The sequence below is a fragment of the Rhinolophus hipposideros genome (assembly GCF_964194185.1).
Source record: "Rhinolophus hipposideros genome assembly, chromosome: 5".
Classification (NCBI taxonomy): domain Eukaryota; kingdom Metazoa; phylum Chordata; class Mammalia; order Chiroptera; family Rhinolophidae; genus Rhinolophus; species Rhinolophus hipposideros.
In genome coordinates, this window is record NC_138051.1 from 22464446 (window position 1) to 22484729 (window position 20284).

At 34.6% G+C, this 20284-nt stretch overlaps 1 protein-coding gene across 1 annotated transcript in view; it reads right to left on the reverse strand.

Annotated features, from left to right (window-relative positions):
- Positions 1-20284, reverse strand: part of G2E3 (G2/M-phase specific E3 ubiquitin protein ligase) — a 126624-nt gene that overhangs the window by 59676 nt on the left and 46664 nt on the right. The gene's annotated exons all lie outside the window — the stretch shown is intronic.

Below are 20284 nucleotides of genomic sequence, written 5' to 3' on the forward strand. Positions count from 1 at the left end.
AATTTTTCAATGCAGTGGAAAACCCCTTAAAGTCATTGACTTCCCCCCCACCCCATAGGATTAGCTGGGCTTAATTGTATAGATTGCCTAAGGCTGGTGTTTATTGAGCGGACTGTCAAGTTATTCGTACAATTTAAAGGGTTACTCCTTTTTCCCCCCAGAGTGACTATAGGTAAATTTCCATACAATCAGTATTCAAGTAATGCTACAGCATTTCATAAACAAAGAAGATGTGCAATGAATACCGGGACCCACTGACTAAATCAAGGAGACTGAGTAAACACAGACTTAAGAGGTTTTTAAAGAAAATATGCACAACAGAGCATATGTAAATCTAAAGAATCTGGCCATCAGATTATGCATTCTGATAGCGAATACATTTTTTTTTCGATTAAGGAAATACATTGATGAGTATTACACTTAATAAAAGCTGCAAAAACTGAAGAAAAAAAGGACAAAAGGATGTTATTTAGTATTTTGAAATAGTTGAGAACTAAATCTGTTGAAAATTTTAACCATAGCTAAAGTAACCTCTCTTCCCTGCTTTCCTCCTCCTATTCACCCATATACAGCAGAAAACAAATCAAAATCACTTTTGAGATCAATGGTCATCAGCTTACATACAAGAGTCAATACAAAGTGTTTTGGCAGAAGGGCTACTAGAATCCACTCGGAAAGATTTTTGCCACAACCTACATGAGTGGCGATAACAACAAAATGCCTAGAAATAAATTTAAAGAAAAACATAGGCCTTAATATTTTTAAAAAGTGTAATTGGAGAACATAAGTGATTTCAATATTTTTAAATGGTAGATATAAGAATTAAGATATTTTAGAAAAATATTACCAGAGTCTGGGAGGAGATCATTTGTCTTACTAGATCACAACACTTACCACAAAGCTACTATGATCAAAGAGTAGTAGAGAATTCTTTTAGCATAAAAAAGACAAATACATAGAGAATCCAGGAAAATTCAGTCATATTCAGTCATATGTTAATATAAAGGTAGCATTTCAGTTTAATAGGAAAAAGATGTTTCATTTATAAATTAACAAGAAAAGACGGTCACTGACTATCTATATGGAAGATACAAAGTTAGGCCTCTATCTTGCACCATATGCCAAAATAAATTCTAGAAGGATTATAAATTGAAATATAAAAATATAATAAAAATGTATTGGGAGACAAATTAGAAGGATAACTGTGACTTTAGGTTAGAAAAGACTTCTTACAGAAGGGAGGAACCTTAGAAGCCATAAAATAATAGATGACTATGCCACCCCGAAGTATGACACTTTGCCATAAAAATTATTTGGAGTTGAAGACAATTGAGAAAAAAGCATACACAGGAAGAACTCTCTTCCCTTCCCCTATCTAACTAAAAGCAGGGCAAAAATTTCTCTTTCTAAAGGTGTGCCCCCTTCTCTATCCTGTACCAAGACATGGAGAACACCCTTTATAACTGGTGTGATATGAAGATGGAACCATGAAGATGGAGCTGAAGATGGAACCATGAGTCTACATTAAAAAGTCTTACTAAATAACCCTTATCTACTATTAGTTTCCCCCATATACTTACTTTTCCACAATTTATTGCTCCTCAAAGCCCAAACCTTTCTTCCTTTGTCTAGTCACTTCTCAATTTTTTGCAATTTGTTAAAGTGGTATGTAAGCTCTTAAGCCCAACTACTTCTTTGGGTTTTCACTTCTTTACTGTGGACCCATGCATGTAAAATTAAAAAGAAAATTTTTACAACTTTTCTTTATTAATCTATCTTTTGTCAGTTTAATTTGCAGAACTCCAAGTACTGAAAATAAGAGGATAGAGGAAAAAATTTTGCTTCCCTACAAATACATATGACTATGTTAAAGTCCAAAGTATTTATCTGGCAAGGTTCACCATAAAACATCAACATATAAATGAGAGACAGTGAAAAAATATTTGTAATACATATAATACAAGGGTAACAATGCTAATGTAAACAGTTTGTATAATTTTATTTTTTGAAAAATAATAAAAATGGACAAAAGAAAAATTCATTGAAGAGGAAACGAGAAAGGACTATTTAAAAATACTCAATCTCACTTTCACACTATCAAAAACTAAATTTCCTTTCTTGGATTGGTAAAAATTAAAACAATTCATAACATCCAATACTGGGAGGGTTTGGTTGTAAAATACACGTTCTCATCTACTGGGGACATGCACTGCTACAATTCTTTTGCAAAGTAATTATTTGATCAAATCTTCTCAAGTTTGGAATACTCCTACAGAAATAAACATGCTACTACATTATGAAGCACTCCTAATTAGAAATAACTGTCTATCAGGAGAAAGTGACTAAATAAGTTGGGAGTACATTTAGGAGTACTATTAGGAGACTTCACAGAGCTGTGCTGCTTTGTTCCTGTTAGCTGTTGCCTCCAATGTTAGGGCTATTGAACCCCCTAAAACATACAAATGAAAATGAAGAGTGATATTACAAGCTCTGACAATTAAGTTCGCCAACTTGTTGCAATGATGTTGCTAATCTTTTTTGACATCAGAGGGACTACTCATTATGAATTTGTACCAACTGGACAAACAGTTAACCAAGTTTACTATTTGGAAGTGCTGAAAAGGCTGCATGAAAAAGTTAGACGACCTGAACTTTTCATCAACAATTCATGGTTCTTGCATCACGACAATGCACCAGCTCACATGGTACTGTCTGTGAGGGAGGTTTTAGCCAGTAAACAAATGACTGTATTGGAACACCCTCCCTACTCACCTGATCTGGCCCCAATGACTTCTTTCTTTACCTGAAGATAAAAGAAATATTGAAAGGAAAACATTTTGATGAAATTCAGGACATCAAGGGTAATCCAACGACAGCTCGGAAGGCCATTCCAGAAAAAGAGTTCCAGAATTGCTTTGAAGGATAGACTAGGCACTGGTGTCCTGTGCATAGCTGCCCAAGGGGAGTACTTCTAAGGTGACCGTAGTGATATTCAGCAATGAGGTATGTAGCACTTTTTCTAGGATGAGTTTGTGAACTGAATTGTCAGACTTCGTATTTAAGTAGAAAAGTAACAATATTCAGCTATACAGTAATGCTGAAAAATCTGGCCCTGTAGCATGGCACTCATTCTTCCATTAGCACTTGCCTAGAATCGGTACACACTGTTGGACTGAATTGTCCTTTACAGTAACTCATTCTTCCAATGTGGTTAGCCATAGTGAATTTCTGGTAACCCTTTCTGCCTTTCATATGAGCCAGATTATCTTGATCCTCATCTCCTATCTACACTTGAAGAACATATTTAACCCATACTTTTGGTAGATCCTGGTCTCCCTTTCTTATACCCACATAGTTCCCAGAATGTCTGGCCACCTTGAGCATAAATTTCTAGCTTTTGCCCTTAAAGCATTACTTATCAGTTCCTATCAATATTCTGCCTGGTACCTAAGGTCACCTAACCTATATGCTTCCATGATGAGTCACCATCCCTGAGATCTTGACACAAAACTTGAAGTGTACTTCTGGAAGGAACCATTTAAAAAGTCTAATCAGAGGTCAATTCAGATTCTTATAATAGGATACTTAGTCTAGAAACAAAGCATGGGTGTGTGGGGGGGAATAGAGGGTGCCAGGACTGTTGGTAGATGGGAAGTGTCACTTATGTTTCCTGGTCTTGCTTTCGCACTTCTTTCTTTAACATCTTTTATTATTATCATTATCGACTTAACTCTAATGTCAACCTACTGCCTTACAAAGCAGGTACTTTTTTTGGAAATCATTCTAGAGGAGCAACAAATTTCTTCCCTGCTCCCCCATTCCTATCTCTTGTATGCCATTTTTCTTCTATTCTACTCACTAGTCTATTATGTGCAGTGGTGCCAAAGCAACTAAAAGACAGGAGAGAAAAACAAGTAGGCAAGGTGTCTGCTTCTCCTCAGCAATTCCTTACACCAGCACTGCCAATACAAATGTTAGCCACATATACAGTTTTAAATTTTCTAGTAGCCACATTTTTAAAAATCAAAGGAAAAAGGTGAAATTAATTAAAATAGTATATTTAATTTAATTTATCTAAAACATTTTATTATAATAACATAACCAAACACATTATTAATTAGATATTTCACTTTTTTTGGTACTGTCTTTGAAATTTGTATATATTTTGTACTGACAGCACATCTCAATTTGTACTAGCCACATTTCAAATGTTCGTTAGCTACAGATGGCTAGTAGCTACAAGATTGGCCAGTGCAGTTTAAAATATGTCACAATGAGAATGTAGGCTACCATGGTACTCTATTGCCCAAATTCTATTTCACTAACTTCTAACAAACATTTAAAAGCATGAAATAGAATTATCTTTTCCACAACTAACTTTATATCTTAACTATTCTTACTCTACCTGTGATCTTGTCATTGCTTCCTTATTTACCTCAGATTTGTTTTTTTCACTTCCTCCTTTAATGGACATTTTTTTTTCTTACCCTCTCTGTGCTCACTCTTCTTGTCTGTTCCTTAGGCTTTCTGCTGTGGTTCTCAGCAATATTCAACTATTTTGGAAGATAGTTAATATATCTAATTATGGCATTAATGCTACAGAATTTTCATCCCATGGTTGCCAGACAAATAGCCCATTTGATTGATCACCTCTTGTGTACAAGTTACTGTACAAAACAAATATATTACTATTATTAGTGTGTGACCTTGTGATCAATAAGTATTTGTTAAACAAATACTATGCTATCGGCAGTGCTAATACATTTCTGAATGGAGTTTTCAATGTATACACTAAAATGCTCCTTGTATTGGTTTGCCTGACCAGTCTTCTTACATCAATTTTTGAACTTGAATCAAAATACATTTTAGGAAAGGTAATTGTTGTTTGCTACCAAACTGAATTCTTTTCTCAACATCTCAGTCACATGAATATTTAGATCTAAATTTTTAATCTAACTGTGGTTCAGTGTTTTTTAAGTCAAACACACCACCTCCTGGCAGCAGGAAGCACCACCCAAAACAGTAATTTCAGGTCTCTCGTTTCAGGGTTGTTTGGAAAATAAGTAGGTTTATTAACTGAAGTGATTTGGAAAGATACCGTTCCTGCTGGGTAACTGTGTGATTTTAGCAAGAAGGGCTCAAAGTTTGCTTGGAGCCAATATGAGACTTGATGTGCTAATACGGGTCAAAGGTATGATGTATTTACATACCAGGCTGGTGTTTCAAACAAACGGTTGTCTTGTTTGCTTTTCTTAACTGCTATCTTTTGGCCTCAAGTGTTTACATAGAAATCATAGCCTTTTTCCAGTTCTGAGTAACTCCAAATGCAGGAACACACATTGGTAATGCCACCCAGAATAAATCAGGTAATGAACAACGTGTTTAAACTGAATCTTTAAAATTCTTGGATAGAATTGTTGGCAATCAAAACAGTTTCAGTTTATTTTGTGTACTTTGATTTTTTTAAATCCCTCCCAGAATACTCTAGGAAAATGACTACTCAAGTGAGTTGATAAAGCAATTCAGTTATAATAAGCCAATTCTCACCTGCATGTCTTGAACGGGGTAAAAGAAAACTCCAAATTCTCACAAATGTCCATGGCACAGAATTACCATTTAGGAAGCAGGCAGTTGCTTAAAGCTTAGTTGAGACCTTTATGGCTGTTCTTAAGGGAAAATTCTTCAAGGAGACTAAATAGCACAACGTTAAGGGTCTGGACTTTAAAAGCAGTATGGTACTGGCATAAAAACAGACAGGTAGATCAATGGAATAGAATAGAGAGCCCAGAAATAAACCCTCACTCATAAGGTCAATTAATCTAGGAGAAAGGAGACAAGGATATGCAATGGGATAAAGACAGTCTCTTCAATAACTGGCATTAGGAAAACTGGACAGATACACGCAAAAAAACAAATTTGAACCACATTCTTATACCATATATAAAAATAAACTCAAAATATATTAAAGACTAAAATGTAAGACCTGAAACCATGAAACTCCTAGAAGAAAGCATAGGCAATAAACTCTTTGACATTGGTCTTAGCAATATCTTTTTTGGATGTCTCCTCAGGCAAGGGCAAGAAAAGAATAAACAAACAAATGGGACTACATCAAACTAAAATGTTTTTGCACAGTGAAGGAAACCATCAACAAAATGAAAAAACAACCTACTGAATGGGATAAGATATTCGCCAAGGATATATCGCATAAGGAGTTAATACACAAAATATGTAAGGAACTCATACAACTTAATACCAAAAACGAAATCTTATTGAAAAAAATGGGGAATGATACTGAATAGATAATTCTCCAAAGAGGAAATACAGATGGCCAACAGACATTTAAAAAGATGTTCAACATCACAAATCATCAGGGAAATGCAAATCAAAACCACAATGAGGTATCGCCTCTTACCAGAGTGGCTATTATCAAAAAATCAACAAGTATTGGCGAGGAAGGGCAGAAAAAGGAAGCATCCTACACTGTTGGTGGGATTATAAATTGGTGTAGCCACTATGGAAAACAGTATAAATATTCCTTTAAAAATAGAGCTGCCATACAACACAGCAATTCCACTACTGGGTATTTATCCAAAGACAGTGAGAACGTTAATTTGAAAAGATATATGCCCCCCTGCCTGTGTTCATTGCAGCATTACTGTGATAGCCAAGATACGGGAAGCAACCTACATATCCATACCCATTCTTTTGGCTGATCTTGGTCTCCCTTTCTTATACCCAGATAACTCCCAGAATGTCCAGCCACCTTGAGCATACATTTCTAGCTTTTGTCCTTAAGCATTCCTTATCAGTTCCTATCAATATTCTGCCTGGTACCTAAGGTCGCCGTATATCCTAGCTATTGAAAATTTGAAGCGTGTGATTTCATTTAAATTGTTTTTTTCTGATAAGTTCCTGAAACAAAAATAAAGTCATTTGCAATATTTATCTTCCTGGACTAGATATTCCTGAAATTGTAAAATCAAGTTGAAGACAGTGGAAATTTTAAATTATATTAGTGAATATGGCAGAATAATAAACTCATATTAATGTAGGCAATAAAGGAACAAGATGAACAAATAAAGAAACAAAAACTCATAGACACAGACAATAGCTTAGTGGTTAACAGAGGGTAAGGGGGGTGGGGGGTGGTAGATGCGGGTAAAGGAGATCAAATATATGGTGATGGAAGGAGAACTGACTCTGGGTGGTGAACACACAATGTGATATATAGATGATGTGTTACAGAATTGTACACCTGAAACCCATGTGATTTTACTAACCATTGTCACCCCAACAAATTTTAATAAAAAAAAATATAGGCAGTGAGCTGGGTGTGTGCAGATGATTCCTGTTCTCAATATTACCCCTCGTCCTGAGGTAATTTTCAGTCTAAGTCGAAGGATAGGCCATTCACATGTGGGGATATATTGGTCCACACCTTCCACTTTATTTGAGGTGTCATATTTATGAATCAGGTTTGCAGGTGTGGTTTTGTTTTTTTTGTCTTCATAAGTTAAATATTCAGGTTCCCTATTATTCTTGATGTTCTTTTTCTCTCTGTTTTAGTACTAAGATGTATTGAATCGTTTGATGGCACACTGGCTACGCAGTAACATTTAACATACTGGGGACAACACTTATGAACTACATCACAGATAAATGCTAAGAGAAGGATCATGGTGGAGTTTGAAGCCCACTTTTTGTAAGGAATCAAGAGTGCCAAAATTAATCCACGAGCAGATCTCACCCCCAATATGTAGATACCACAGATCTGTTCACTTGCTTCCTTGATCATTTAAGTAATATTAAAGATTCCAGAGGTATCTGCAGTGAGGTTAACAGTCCTCCCTGAAAACAGCATGTGTTTCCCTTTGAGAGGCCAGAATCATATGAATGTGGCTCTATTTTGAAGCACCGCCTGTCCGATTTTATGAGCCTCCCAGGTGGGAGTTGAGTAGTCCAGATGGCATTGTCTAACTAACACTTCCCCTATTCACTAAACCACAGTATGTAAAATCCTCCTAACTTTCTGGGCCCTTTCTAAAGCATATATGTTCAAGAGAATTGAGGAGAAAAGCAAGAAGTCCATAATCCTCCTTGAGTAGATAAAAGTTTGGATTTCAAATCAAGCTCCAAGTGTTTTTGCTCATTTTATTAAGTTATCTATAAATGTCTTTTTCCAAGAGGGGCACTGATATCTAAAACAAACTGTCACTGAGGTCTGGCATCATTTTACTAAGGTACGATCCCTGCCCAAATTTTAGGTAGTAGCCAGTAGGCTTTTGTGCTACAAATCCAGTACCAGTCATTGAAGGCTACTACTTGCTTTCTGCTAAAATACCCTCAGGAGTTGTCAAATAGTTTGGTAACATTTTGGTATCACACGTGGTCTGGCACCAGGCAATGTTGTTTGAAGTATTGAGATGCTGAGATAGATCTAAAGCAAAAGAGAGGTAGTGTGTCTTATTTGTAAAATCTGGCAGTGAGACAGCCTCCTAATATATACTATCTGCTCCTCAGAGCTCTTTGAAGTCCTATTTCTGTAAATAATTGGTTACGAAAGCTGGCTATTATGAAAGCACCTCAATTATTGTTTCAGCAAAGATAGAAATAATTCATTTCTATCATGGGGTAATACGATAGGGGATTTTAGATTTATGGCTGTCTGGCCTGTTATGTTGTTTACCATCTAAATATTCACCTAATGATTGAATCCAGTTACCCAGGAAAACCAACTGATTCATTACAAGACACTGATGCCAAGGAAAGCTGAGTGTCTCCCAAAAGAAAATGTATACTAACCCAAAAGTCGGTAAGATTGTATGTTTTAGTCAATTCATGAGTAAATTGGTCGGGTGTTGGATTCATACCAAGAGACCAAAAGCACAAAAACTAATATTAAGAACATAGTTTTAAAGAAAAACACATAAAAGGCATTTAGATAGAAAAGGAAGAAATGAAACTTTATTTGCAGATGACAAAATTATCTATGTAAAATTCTGAAGGAATCTGTAAACAAGCAACTAGAAGCAATATGTACTGTACGTTTAACAAGGTTTTTGCATATAAGATCAACATAAAAAAATGAGTTGTATTTTTATATACTAGCAATGAACAATTAGAAAATGAAATTTATAAAATTACCTGGATTAGATAATGATTTCTTAGATTCAACCTACAGCACAGTGATAAAAGAAAAATTTGATAAACTGAACTTCATCACTGTGAAAAAACATATATATTTTTTAATTTATTTATTGGGGTGACAATTGTTAATGAAATTACATAATTTCAGGTGTACAATTCTGTATTACATCATCTATAAATCCCATTGTGTGTTCACCACCCAGAGTCAGTTCTCCTTTCATCACCATATATTTGGAAAAAAATATTTGTACTTCAAAGAACACAACCAAGAAATGTAAAAGACAAACCCACAGGCTGGAAGAAAATATTTGGAAATCATATAATTTGATAAGGGACTTATATCCAGAATATATTAAGAGCTTATAACACAACAATAAGAAGAAAAATAACCCAATTAAAAGATGGACAAAAGATTTGAATGGACAGTTCTCCAAAGGAGATACACAAATGCTCAGTAAACACATGAAAGAATGCTCTATATCCTTAAGTAGTAGGGAAATGACAACCAAAAACACAAAAGGAATCACAAGAAATATAACCATTAGAATAGTGACAATAAAATAAATGAAAAATAGCAAGTGTTGGCAAAGATATGGAAAAAACAGAAAACTCATGCATTGCTGGTGGGGATATAAAAATGGTACAGCCTCATGGAAAAGTTTGTCAGTTTCTTACAGTGTTAAACACAGACTTAGCATATGACCCAACAATTCTACTCCTGGGAAACTCTGTAAAAGGAATGAGATTATATGCTCACTTTGAGACTTGCACACACATGTTTATAGCAGTATTATTCATAATAGCCAAAAAGTACCACCAAATGTCTATCAACTGGTGAGAGGTTAAACAAAATGTAGTATATCCACACCAAGATACTAGTAAGCAATAAAAAGGAATGAAGTGCTGATACATGCTACAACATGGATGAGTCTCAGGAACATTATATTCCATGAAAGAAATAAGATAAAAAAGATCACATATTGTATGATTCCATTCTTGAAATGTCCAGAATAGGCTAACCTATAGAGACAGAAAGTGATTAGTGGTCATCTAAGGCTGTCAGGAGGAGATGAGGATTGACTGTTAATGGACACAGGCCCTCTTTTTTGGAGTGATTGAAATATCTTAAAATTAGATTGTGGCGATTTTTGTACAAGTCTATAAATATAACAACTGCCATTGCATTGTACATCGAGTATGGGTGAATTTTATTGTATGTAAATTATATTTCAATAAAGCTACATCTTAAAAATTGTGTGTGACTTTTATCTTCTTGGATAAGAGTTTCCTGGAAAAACAAATCATGTCAATGAAGATGGAGGAATAACAATGTTTTGTTAGTGAAAACAGCAGAATAGTCAGTCATATTTATGTAGACAGTTATTTATGCTGTATATGGTTTCAATTTTTAAAACCAGTAGGTATCTTTCAAAATCAGAAGCACATCAGATAGTTAAAACTGCAACGAAATAATTAAAATATAATATACAATAGAGAGTAAATGGCTGGCTATTCTAAATTAAGCATTCGGAGAAGACTTTTATGAAAAGGTGATACTAAACTAAAGATATGAAGATGGGCCAGTCTTGTAAATATGAAGGTAGGGATGAATGGAGGGACGGGAAAAGCATTCCAGCAAAGGAAACATCCAGTGCAAGTGTGCGGGGTGTGTCTTTGTTAGTATTTCTCTAAGTCCTTAAATTAACTTTTCAACATCCAGCGATCTCTGTTGTGAGACATCAGAACTATGCATTTCTCTACTTTGTCAGTGCTCAGCGAATTCTTGAATTTATCAGTTTTTCTTTGTTTCTTTTTTTATTTTAACTTTAAAAACATCTATAATTCAGGTATGGTAAAATTCATCCATGTGAGGTATGCAATGTAGTGATAGTTAATATATTTTACAGATTTGTTTAAAAGTCACCACAACTCAATTTTAGATATTTTGATTACCTCAAAAAGAAAACTTGTAAATAATGCGACTCCTCTTTATAGTCCCATCCTTATTTCTGTCCCTCTCTCTCATCAACCAAAAGTTGCTGAAAATTTTTTCACTCTTCGGCCTTGGCCCACCGCCAGTAGTTGGGAACCACTATTTTACAGCATCTTCCAGAATTAAGATTTTATGGTTCTCTGACGTATCCATTCTTTCTTTATTCTTTCTTTCTTTTCTGAATGTCCTAACTTATTATCTAGTTCACAGCATTATCTTTATTATCTTGGGAGAAATTAAAATTGTTATAGCAAAAATCAATGAAAATTTTACAATTTTAAAGACTTTAGATAAGTCTCTTAGGAATTAAATATTAGGGTCCAGAAAGGATTGAAAGCACATAATTAGTGCCAAAAACAAAGCTAAGAGACTAAAATAGTTGCAGATGTACACCTGATCCCTTCCCAGGCCCCTTGCCACTTTCTCAGGACACCTACTTCTGTCCTAAGACTTGATCAGAGATCCATTTTAACTCACTGTATGAACACTTTCCCCTTGTTCACGAATAAGCTTGAACACAAGTAAGCTCCCTCTTCTATTCTAATCTCCAGACTGTCTCTGGGTGTGACAGGATGGCAGGAAAAGCCCTGGTGATTGTAGAGGGAGTCAGAATAGTGGGGAAACCTCTGCTGATTCTAATTCATTTAGCAAATATTTATACCAGACATTCCAGACTCTGACTGTGCTACGACTATATGACAGTGAAATTTTAGGTGAACAATGCACTGTAAAGAATTAGAATTTGGTAGGTTTTACAATAAATACTCATGAAATGTATTGTTTACAACATTCTGGAATAAAAGTTTCACTATGCTCCCGTCTTTTCAAGTGAATTAATGTCAATAGCCCTTGTCAATGTTTTTACACTGAAACTAAGCTCTTTAAAAACAAACATTCCACTAAATAAATTCCATACTTCCTCATTTACCTTTTGAAAATAGTAAAGTCAGCGGGAGGGGAGTTCTTGCCAGCGATTATTCAGAGTCCCTCCTGCTATCCCTCTTGCCTCCAATCAACCTTTGTGAACTCTTGCTAACATTTTGTTTGCTGAGAGAAGATGTAAATAAGAATTTTCATTGTAGATGGAATAATAGGTTTATTCTAATAAAAATTCTGATTACAAGCCAAATACTACACATGGTGTTTTTCCATGAAGTTTTAAATGAATTTTTAAAAGCAATTTTTCTAGACAGCTAATACATTAGATCTTCCACAAGAATTTATAGTCAAATATATGCCACAAAAATATTTATTTTTAGCCTATTGTATTCCATATGTTCATTTTTTTTCAACATATACTTATCAAACAGCTACACTCAGCCAAAGGGATATGGAGATGTATGAAATGTGAGCATAGCCTAGAGGGAATGCCAGACTCCTTTTCTCTCCCTCATCTTCATTCCTTACTCCACCTCGGTTTTTCTTGAGCTTTAGTTTCTATGAGACTTTTCTCTCTCTCCATCATGGGGCAGGTGAGATAAAAACTGTGCAGAATGTGCCTTAGCATTACCTGTTAGAGAGATAGAAGAGGAGGTTATTTATTCTCAAACACCCGTCCTCCCACTCATCAAGGGTTCTTTTAGATGTGCCAGCATGGCTGAGTGGGCTCCCAAACACATCCCACATGGCAACAGAAGAGAAGTCTGGCAAAGAAAGCCTTGCTATAGCTCAGACAGGGTGCTGAAGGCTATACTGTCCTATAGTTTGTTGTGGCAACAACTCTGGAACCAAAAAGTGAGCCAAGAGGATGTAAGAGGAGATTTAAACGATGTCCAACATGGCCTAAAGGTTCTAGATCCAATTCCAATGTGTACGTGTTGGGGTGGTGGGAATACAGCTTCTCACACCACCAAGCAACTCTCAGGCACCCAGCTGGGTGTCCTACAATTCAACTCCATTTGACACTATCACCCAAAGTAAGCATCAGATTCCACAGGTTAAAGGCTCCCTTTCCCCAGCTCCAGATGCCAGTCCAAAGTCCATTATCACCTGTGCGTCTGACCTACCAGTTATAGATGGAGGAGTCCAACAATCTCCTCCTTGGACTTCAGATACCAGTCGCCAGTCCACGTTGTTACCTGTATGTAATTCTGACTGACTGGCTATAAATCAGAGGTTCTCATGACCCCCTCCTTGGGTTTGATTAATTTTATAGAGCACCTCACAGAACTCTCTGAACCCCATCCTTTTGGGTTTTTATGGAGGCTTCATTATGTAGGTCTGATCAATCCATTCAACCTCCAGCTCTGTCCCCTCTCCAGAGGTCAGGGCAAGGGACTGACAGTTTCAACCCTCTAATTGCAAGGTTGGTTCTCCTGGTAACCAGCCCTCATTCTTAGGTGAGGTCCAAAAGTCACCTACTTAACTTAGCAAAGAACACATTTATAACTCTTAGCACCAATGAAATGCCAAGAGTTTTAGGAGCTCTGTGCCTGAAATGGGATGAACACCAAATATATATTTCTTATTATACAATATCATTTAATCTCATTCTAGCCTAGGCTGAAGAAGACCTTAGCGGGTCATGCCCATCTCAACTGAGGACTTTTGAGTTAGGAGGGAAAATTTCATGGCAGCAAAGTGTGCACATTCATCTGGCATCATCTTCTTTGCATGTACATTCCTGGGGATTCTGGCAAGGAGGTGCAGCTATGGCATCATGGGAGCGGGGTGTTTGAGGGCCTGGATTCGCCATCTCTCAATCTCATTCTACCTTATAGGTGTGGCTGAAATAAGGCCCTTGACCTCACACAGTGGAAGTGTTTCTGGCATATGGTCAACTGAAATGTTTCATGATTGTGGGATAACCGCTAAATAAAATATATTATAACCTCCTGCCTTGAAAAACGTATCTTCATTTTACAATAAAAATGTTTAAATGTTGTAAAGCTATGATTTTGGTATGACTGAAATGAAATTATCAAAGATAGAAATTTAATTATTAATGTTCATGACTGGGCTTTCTGTTATGGGCAGGCATTGTAATAAAAACACGTTAATTGTCAACTATAATTAAACATATATATGTATATATATATATATATATACATATATATATAACCACATGAATAGTAAGTTTTATAAAAAATACATAACAAAAAATAGTAAATAATAAATATTTCTTTTTATTTTATAAAATGAATTTTATTACTGAATTTCAGAAATTCTATTGTCAATCATTTGAAATCCTTTAAAAGAATATTAAAAAAATAATATCCAAGCATTACATGTCAATTATAGTTCAATAAAGTTGGTAAAAAGTTTTTAAAATTATCTAAATTACTATTTAACAGCTTTATTGAGGTATAATTGACATACAATAAATTGTACATATTATATATACTTGTGAAACCATCACTACAATCAAGAAATTAACGTCCCCAAAAGTTTTCTCATACTGTTTTGTAATTCCTCCCTTGTGTTTCTCCGTTCCACTGCCCTCCCCTATCTCAAGGCAACTACTAATCTGCTCCTGTCACTACAGATTTGTTTACATTTTCAAGAATTTTATAAGAATGGAGATGCAGCCATAGTTTTTTGTTTGTTTTTTTTTTCACATATTCAACTGTATGGATATACAATTTGTTTATCCTACTGATAGTCATTTGCATTGTTTCCAGTTTGGGGCTATTACAAATACAACTGCAATAACATTTATGTGCAAGTCACAAGCATGGACATAAGATTTCATTTCTCTAGGATAAATACCTGTATTATAGGTTTATCAAGTTTTCCAGAATGGTTGTATCCTTTTACATTCCATCAGCAGTGTATGAGAGTTCTAGTTCTTCCATATCCTTGCCAACACTTGGTATATCAGGCTTTTTAGTAGCAGCTATTATAATCAGTGTATAGTAAAAAAAGTTCCAGTTACTTCAGTCTTTTAAAATTTTAGTTATTCTAATAGGTATGTAGTGGCATCTCTAATAACTAACGATGTTGAGCATCTTTCCATGTATGTACTTTCTTTGATGAAGTGTATGCGCAAATCTTTCACATGTTCATTGAGTTGTTTCTTATTACTGAGTTTTGGGAGTTATTTATATATCCTGGACTTAAGATATTTATCAGATGTACCATTAAAAAAATTTTCTCCAAGTCTAGAGTTTGCCTTTCAATTCTCTTAGCAGAGTCTTTTGAAAAGCAGAATTTTAAATTTTGATGATGTCCACTTCATCAATTTTTAAAATAGATTGTGATTTGGTGTTGTATCAAAGTAATCTTTGTCTAACCCATGGTCACTGACATTTTTTCTAATTTTTTTTATAGAAATTTTATGTCTAGCTTTAGGTCTTATATTTCCCCAAAAAAATCTATACTTAGTTTTTATACATAGTTGAAAATGTGGACTGAAATTCATTTTTCTTGCATATGGATATCCAATTGTTCAGTACTATTTGTTGAAAAGACTATCCTTTCTCCACAGAATTGCCTTTGTACCTTTGTCAAAAATCAGTTTTCAGTACATTTGTGGGTCTAATTCTGGACTTGCTAGCCTGTTCCACTGATCTGTTTGCATATCTTGATGTTAATATCATACTTTCTTGATTACTGTAGCTTTATAACAAGTCTTGAAATCAAGTAGTTTTGGTCCTCCAAATTTGTTCTTCTTTCACAAAGTTGTTTTGTCTATTCTTGATCTTTTCATTTCTAGATGTATTTTAGATTAAGCTTGTTAATAGCTACAAAAAAAGCCTGTTGGAATTTTGGTTGAGATTGCATTGAATCTATAGATCAAAACCAGGAGAGGAGACATATTAACAATATTGGGTCTTCTGACTATGAACACAGAACAAAGTATGGTGTATCTCCACCTATTTAGGTTTTCATTACTATATCTTGTAATGTTTTATAGTTTTCAGTGTACAAGTTTTGCGCATCTTTTGTCAGATTTTCACCTAAGTATGTCATATTTTTGGTATTACAATAAATGCTATTGTTTTCATTTTAATTTCCAATTGTTTAATTCTAGTGTATGGATGTATAATCATTTTTTTTGGTATATCAATTTTGTATCCTGCAACTTTATTTAACTCTTATTAGTTCTAGTAGCTTTTTGTATGTATTGCGTTAGGTTCCCTGTATAGATGATCATATTTTATGTAAATAAAGACAGTTCTTATTTCTCCTTTCCAGTGGGGATGCCTTTATTTCTTTTTATTGCCTAACGTACCAGCTCAAACTTCCAGTACTATACTGAACAGAAGTGGTGACAATTCTATTCTTGAATATAGGGGGAGAAGCACTTATTCTTTCACTATTAAATATGTTAGATGACATTTTTCTGGTAGATGCTTTTTATCAGGTTATGGAAGTTCTCCTTTGTTCCTAATTAACTGAGAGTTTAGATCAGGAATAGATATTTGATTTTGTCAAATGCCTTTTCAAGATCTCTTTAGATGATGGAATGGTTTTCTTTTTAAATTTATTAATATACTGAATTAGATTAATTTTTGAATGTTAAACCAAACCTGAATTCCTAAGGAAAACCTTACTTGGTAATGATGTATAATTATTTTTGTATATTGTTCAATTTGATTTGCTAAAATTTTGTTTAGAATTTGTACAACTATATTAATGAGGGATATTGGTCTATAGTTTGTTGTTATTGTTGTTGTTTTCTTGTTATGGTTCTTAGAGTTTGGTGTGAGGGTAATGTTGGCCTCTTATACAATGATTTTGGAACAGTCCCTTCTTTTTAAATTATGGAAGGGTTTTCGAAAAATTGGTATTAACCCTTCTATAAATGTTTGATAGAATTCACCAGTGATGATAATTGGTTCCATAAGACTATCAGCTGATTTCTCAACAGAAACTTTGCACGCCAGAAGGGAGTGGCAGGAAACATTTAAAATGATGAAAAACAAGAGTCTAGAACTAAGACTACTCTACCCAGCAAGCCTATTTAAAATTGAAGGAGAGATAAAGAGCTTCCCAGATAAGAAAAGCTAAAGGAATTCATTACCACCAAGCCAGTATTATAAAAAATGTTAAATGGACTTCTTAAAGAAGAAGGGGGAAAAAAACAAACAAACAAAGAAAAGAAGATAAAAAAATATGAATAAAATGGCAATAACTATGAATCTATAATCACTTTAAATATAAATTCTCCAATGAAAAGATACAGGGTAGCTGAATGGATAAGAACAGAAGACCCATACATATACTGTCTACAAGAGACCCACCTCAGATCAAAAGACACACACAGATTGAAAGTAAAGGGATGGAAAAAGATATTTCACACAAATAGAAATGAGAAAAAAATTAGGGGTAGCAATACTTATATCAGACAGAATAGACTTTAAAACAAAGACTATAATAAGAGACAAAGAAAGACAGTACCTAATGATAAAGGGATCAATCCAACAAGAGGACATAACCCTAGTAAACATCTATGCACCCAAAATCGGAGCACCTGAATATATAAAACAAATATTGCCCAACATAAAGGGAGAAATTGACAGTAACACAATCATAGTAGGGACTTTAACACCCCATTGACACCAATGGATAGATTTTCCAGATAGAAAATCAACAAGGAAGCAGCAGCATTAAATGACACATGAGACCAGATGGATTTAATTGATTCTTTAGAGCACTGCACTACAAAGCAGCAGAATATACATTCTTTTCAATGGCACATGGAATATTTTCCAAGATAGACCACATGTTATGCCACAAAACAAGTCTCAATAGATTTAAGAAGACTGAAATCATATCAATTGTCTTCTCTGACCACAGTAATATGAAACTAGAAATCAGTTACAAGAAAAAAAACTGGAAACACACAAACACATTGAGGCTAAATAACATGCTACTAAATGAAAAATGGGTCAACAATGAGATAAAGGAAGAAAACAAAAGATAACTTGAGATAAATGAGAAAGAAAACACAACAATCCAAAAATCTATGGGACACAGCAAAAGCAGACCTAAGAGGGAAATGTATAGCAATGCAGGTCTACCTCAAGAGACAAGAAAATTCCAAATAAATAGTCTAACTTTACACCTACAGGAACTGGAAAAAGAACAGTAAAAAAAGTTCGAAGTGAGTACAAGGAAGGAAATAATAAAGATCAGAGTGAAAATAAACAAAATAGAGGTTAAAAAAATACAAAAGGTCAAAAAAAAAACAAACCCAAAACCCCACAAAAGATCAATGAAATCAAGAGCTGATTTTTTTAATAAACAAAATTGATAAATCTTTAACCAGATTCATCAAGAAAAAAAGAGAGAGGGCCCAAATAAATAAAATCAGAAGTGAAAGAGGAGAAGTGACAAGAGATACCACAGGAATATAAAAATCTCTTAAGAAAATACTATTAAGAAACTCTTAAGAAAATACTATTTTTGTTGGAAAATACTACACCAACAAATTGGAAAATTGGGAACAAATGGATAAATTATTAGAAACATATATTCTTCCAAAGTGTAATCAAGAAGAAACAGAAAATCTGAGCAGGCTAATTACTATCAATGAAATTGAATCAGTAATCAAAAAAACTTCCAACAAATGAAAGTCTTGGATCAGATGACATCACAGGTGAATTTTATTGAACAATAAAAAAAGAATGTAAACCTATTCTCCTTAAACTATTCCAAAAAGTCCAAGAAGAGGGAAGGCTTCCAAGCTAATATTATGAGGCCACCACTACTATCCTGATTCTAAAACAGACAAAGACATTACAAAAAAAAGGAAAACTATAGGCCCAAATCCCTAATGAACAGAGACGCAAACATCCTCAACAAAATATTAGCAAAACAAATTCAGCAATACATTGAAAAGATCATACACCACAATGAAGTGGACTTCACTCCTGCTATGCAAGGTTGGTTCAATATCTATAAATCAATTAATGTGATACACCACATAAACAAAATGAAAAATAAAAATCATATGGTCATATCAATATATGCAGAAAAGGGTTTGACAAAATCCACATCCATTTGTGATAAAAACTCTCAGTGAAGTGGGAACAGAGGGACCATATCTAAACATAATAGAGGCCATATATAACAAACCCGCAGCTAACATCATACTAAACGGGGAAAAGCTAAAAGCATCCTTCTTAAGATCAGGACCAAGACAAGGATGTTCTTTCTCTCTTTCTCTCTTTCTCTCTTTCTCTCTTTCTCTCTTTCTCTCTTTCTCTCTTTCTCTCTTTCTCTCTTCTCTCTCTCTCTCTCTCTCTCTCTCTCTCTTTGTTTCATTTTTTTAATTTTTAATTTATTGGGGTGACAATTATTAGTAAAATTACATACATTTCAGGTGTACAATTCTGTATTACATCATCTATAAATTCCATTGTGTGTTCACCACCCAGAGTCAGTTCTCCTTCCATCACCATATATTTGATCCCCCTTACCCTCATCAACCACCCCTTTCCCCCTTTACCCTCTGGAAACCACTAAACTATTGTCTGTGTCTGAGTTTTTGTTTCTCATTTGTTTGTCTTGTTCTTTTGTTGTTTTTGGTTTATATACCACATATCAGTGAAATCATATGGTTCTCTGCTTTTTCTGTCTGACTTATTTCACTTTGCATTATACTCTCAAGATCCATCCATGTTGTCACAAATGTCCCTATATCATCTTTTCTTACTCTTTCTTTTTTTAAAATTAAATTTATTGGGATGACAATCGCTAATAAAATTACATAGGTTTCAAGTATACAATTCTGTAATACATCATCTGTATATCACATTGTGTGTTCACCACCCAGAGTCAGTTCTCCTTCCATCACCATATATTTGACCCCCTTTACCATCTTCTACTGTCACTCTCCCTCCTCACTCTCTGGTAACCACTAAACTATTGTCTGTGTCTATAAGCTTTTGTTTCTTTATTTGTTTTTTGTGTTTGTTGCTTTCAGTTTTATATCCAACATATTAATGAAGTCAGATGATTCTTGACTTTTTCTGTCTGAAGGATGTCCATTTTCACCACTTTTATTAAACACAGTACTGGAAGTACAAAACACAGCAATAAGACAGAAGATGAAGAAAAAAGAGAAGGAGGAGGAGGAGGAGGGGAAGAAGAAGACGATGAAGAAGAAGAAGAAGAAGAAGAAGAAAGGGAAGGGGAAGGGGAAGAAGAAAACAGAAAAGAAAAGAAAAAAAGAAAAGAAAAGAAAGAAGGAAC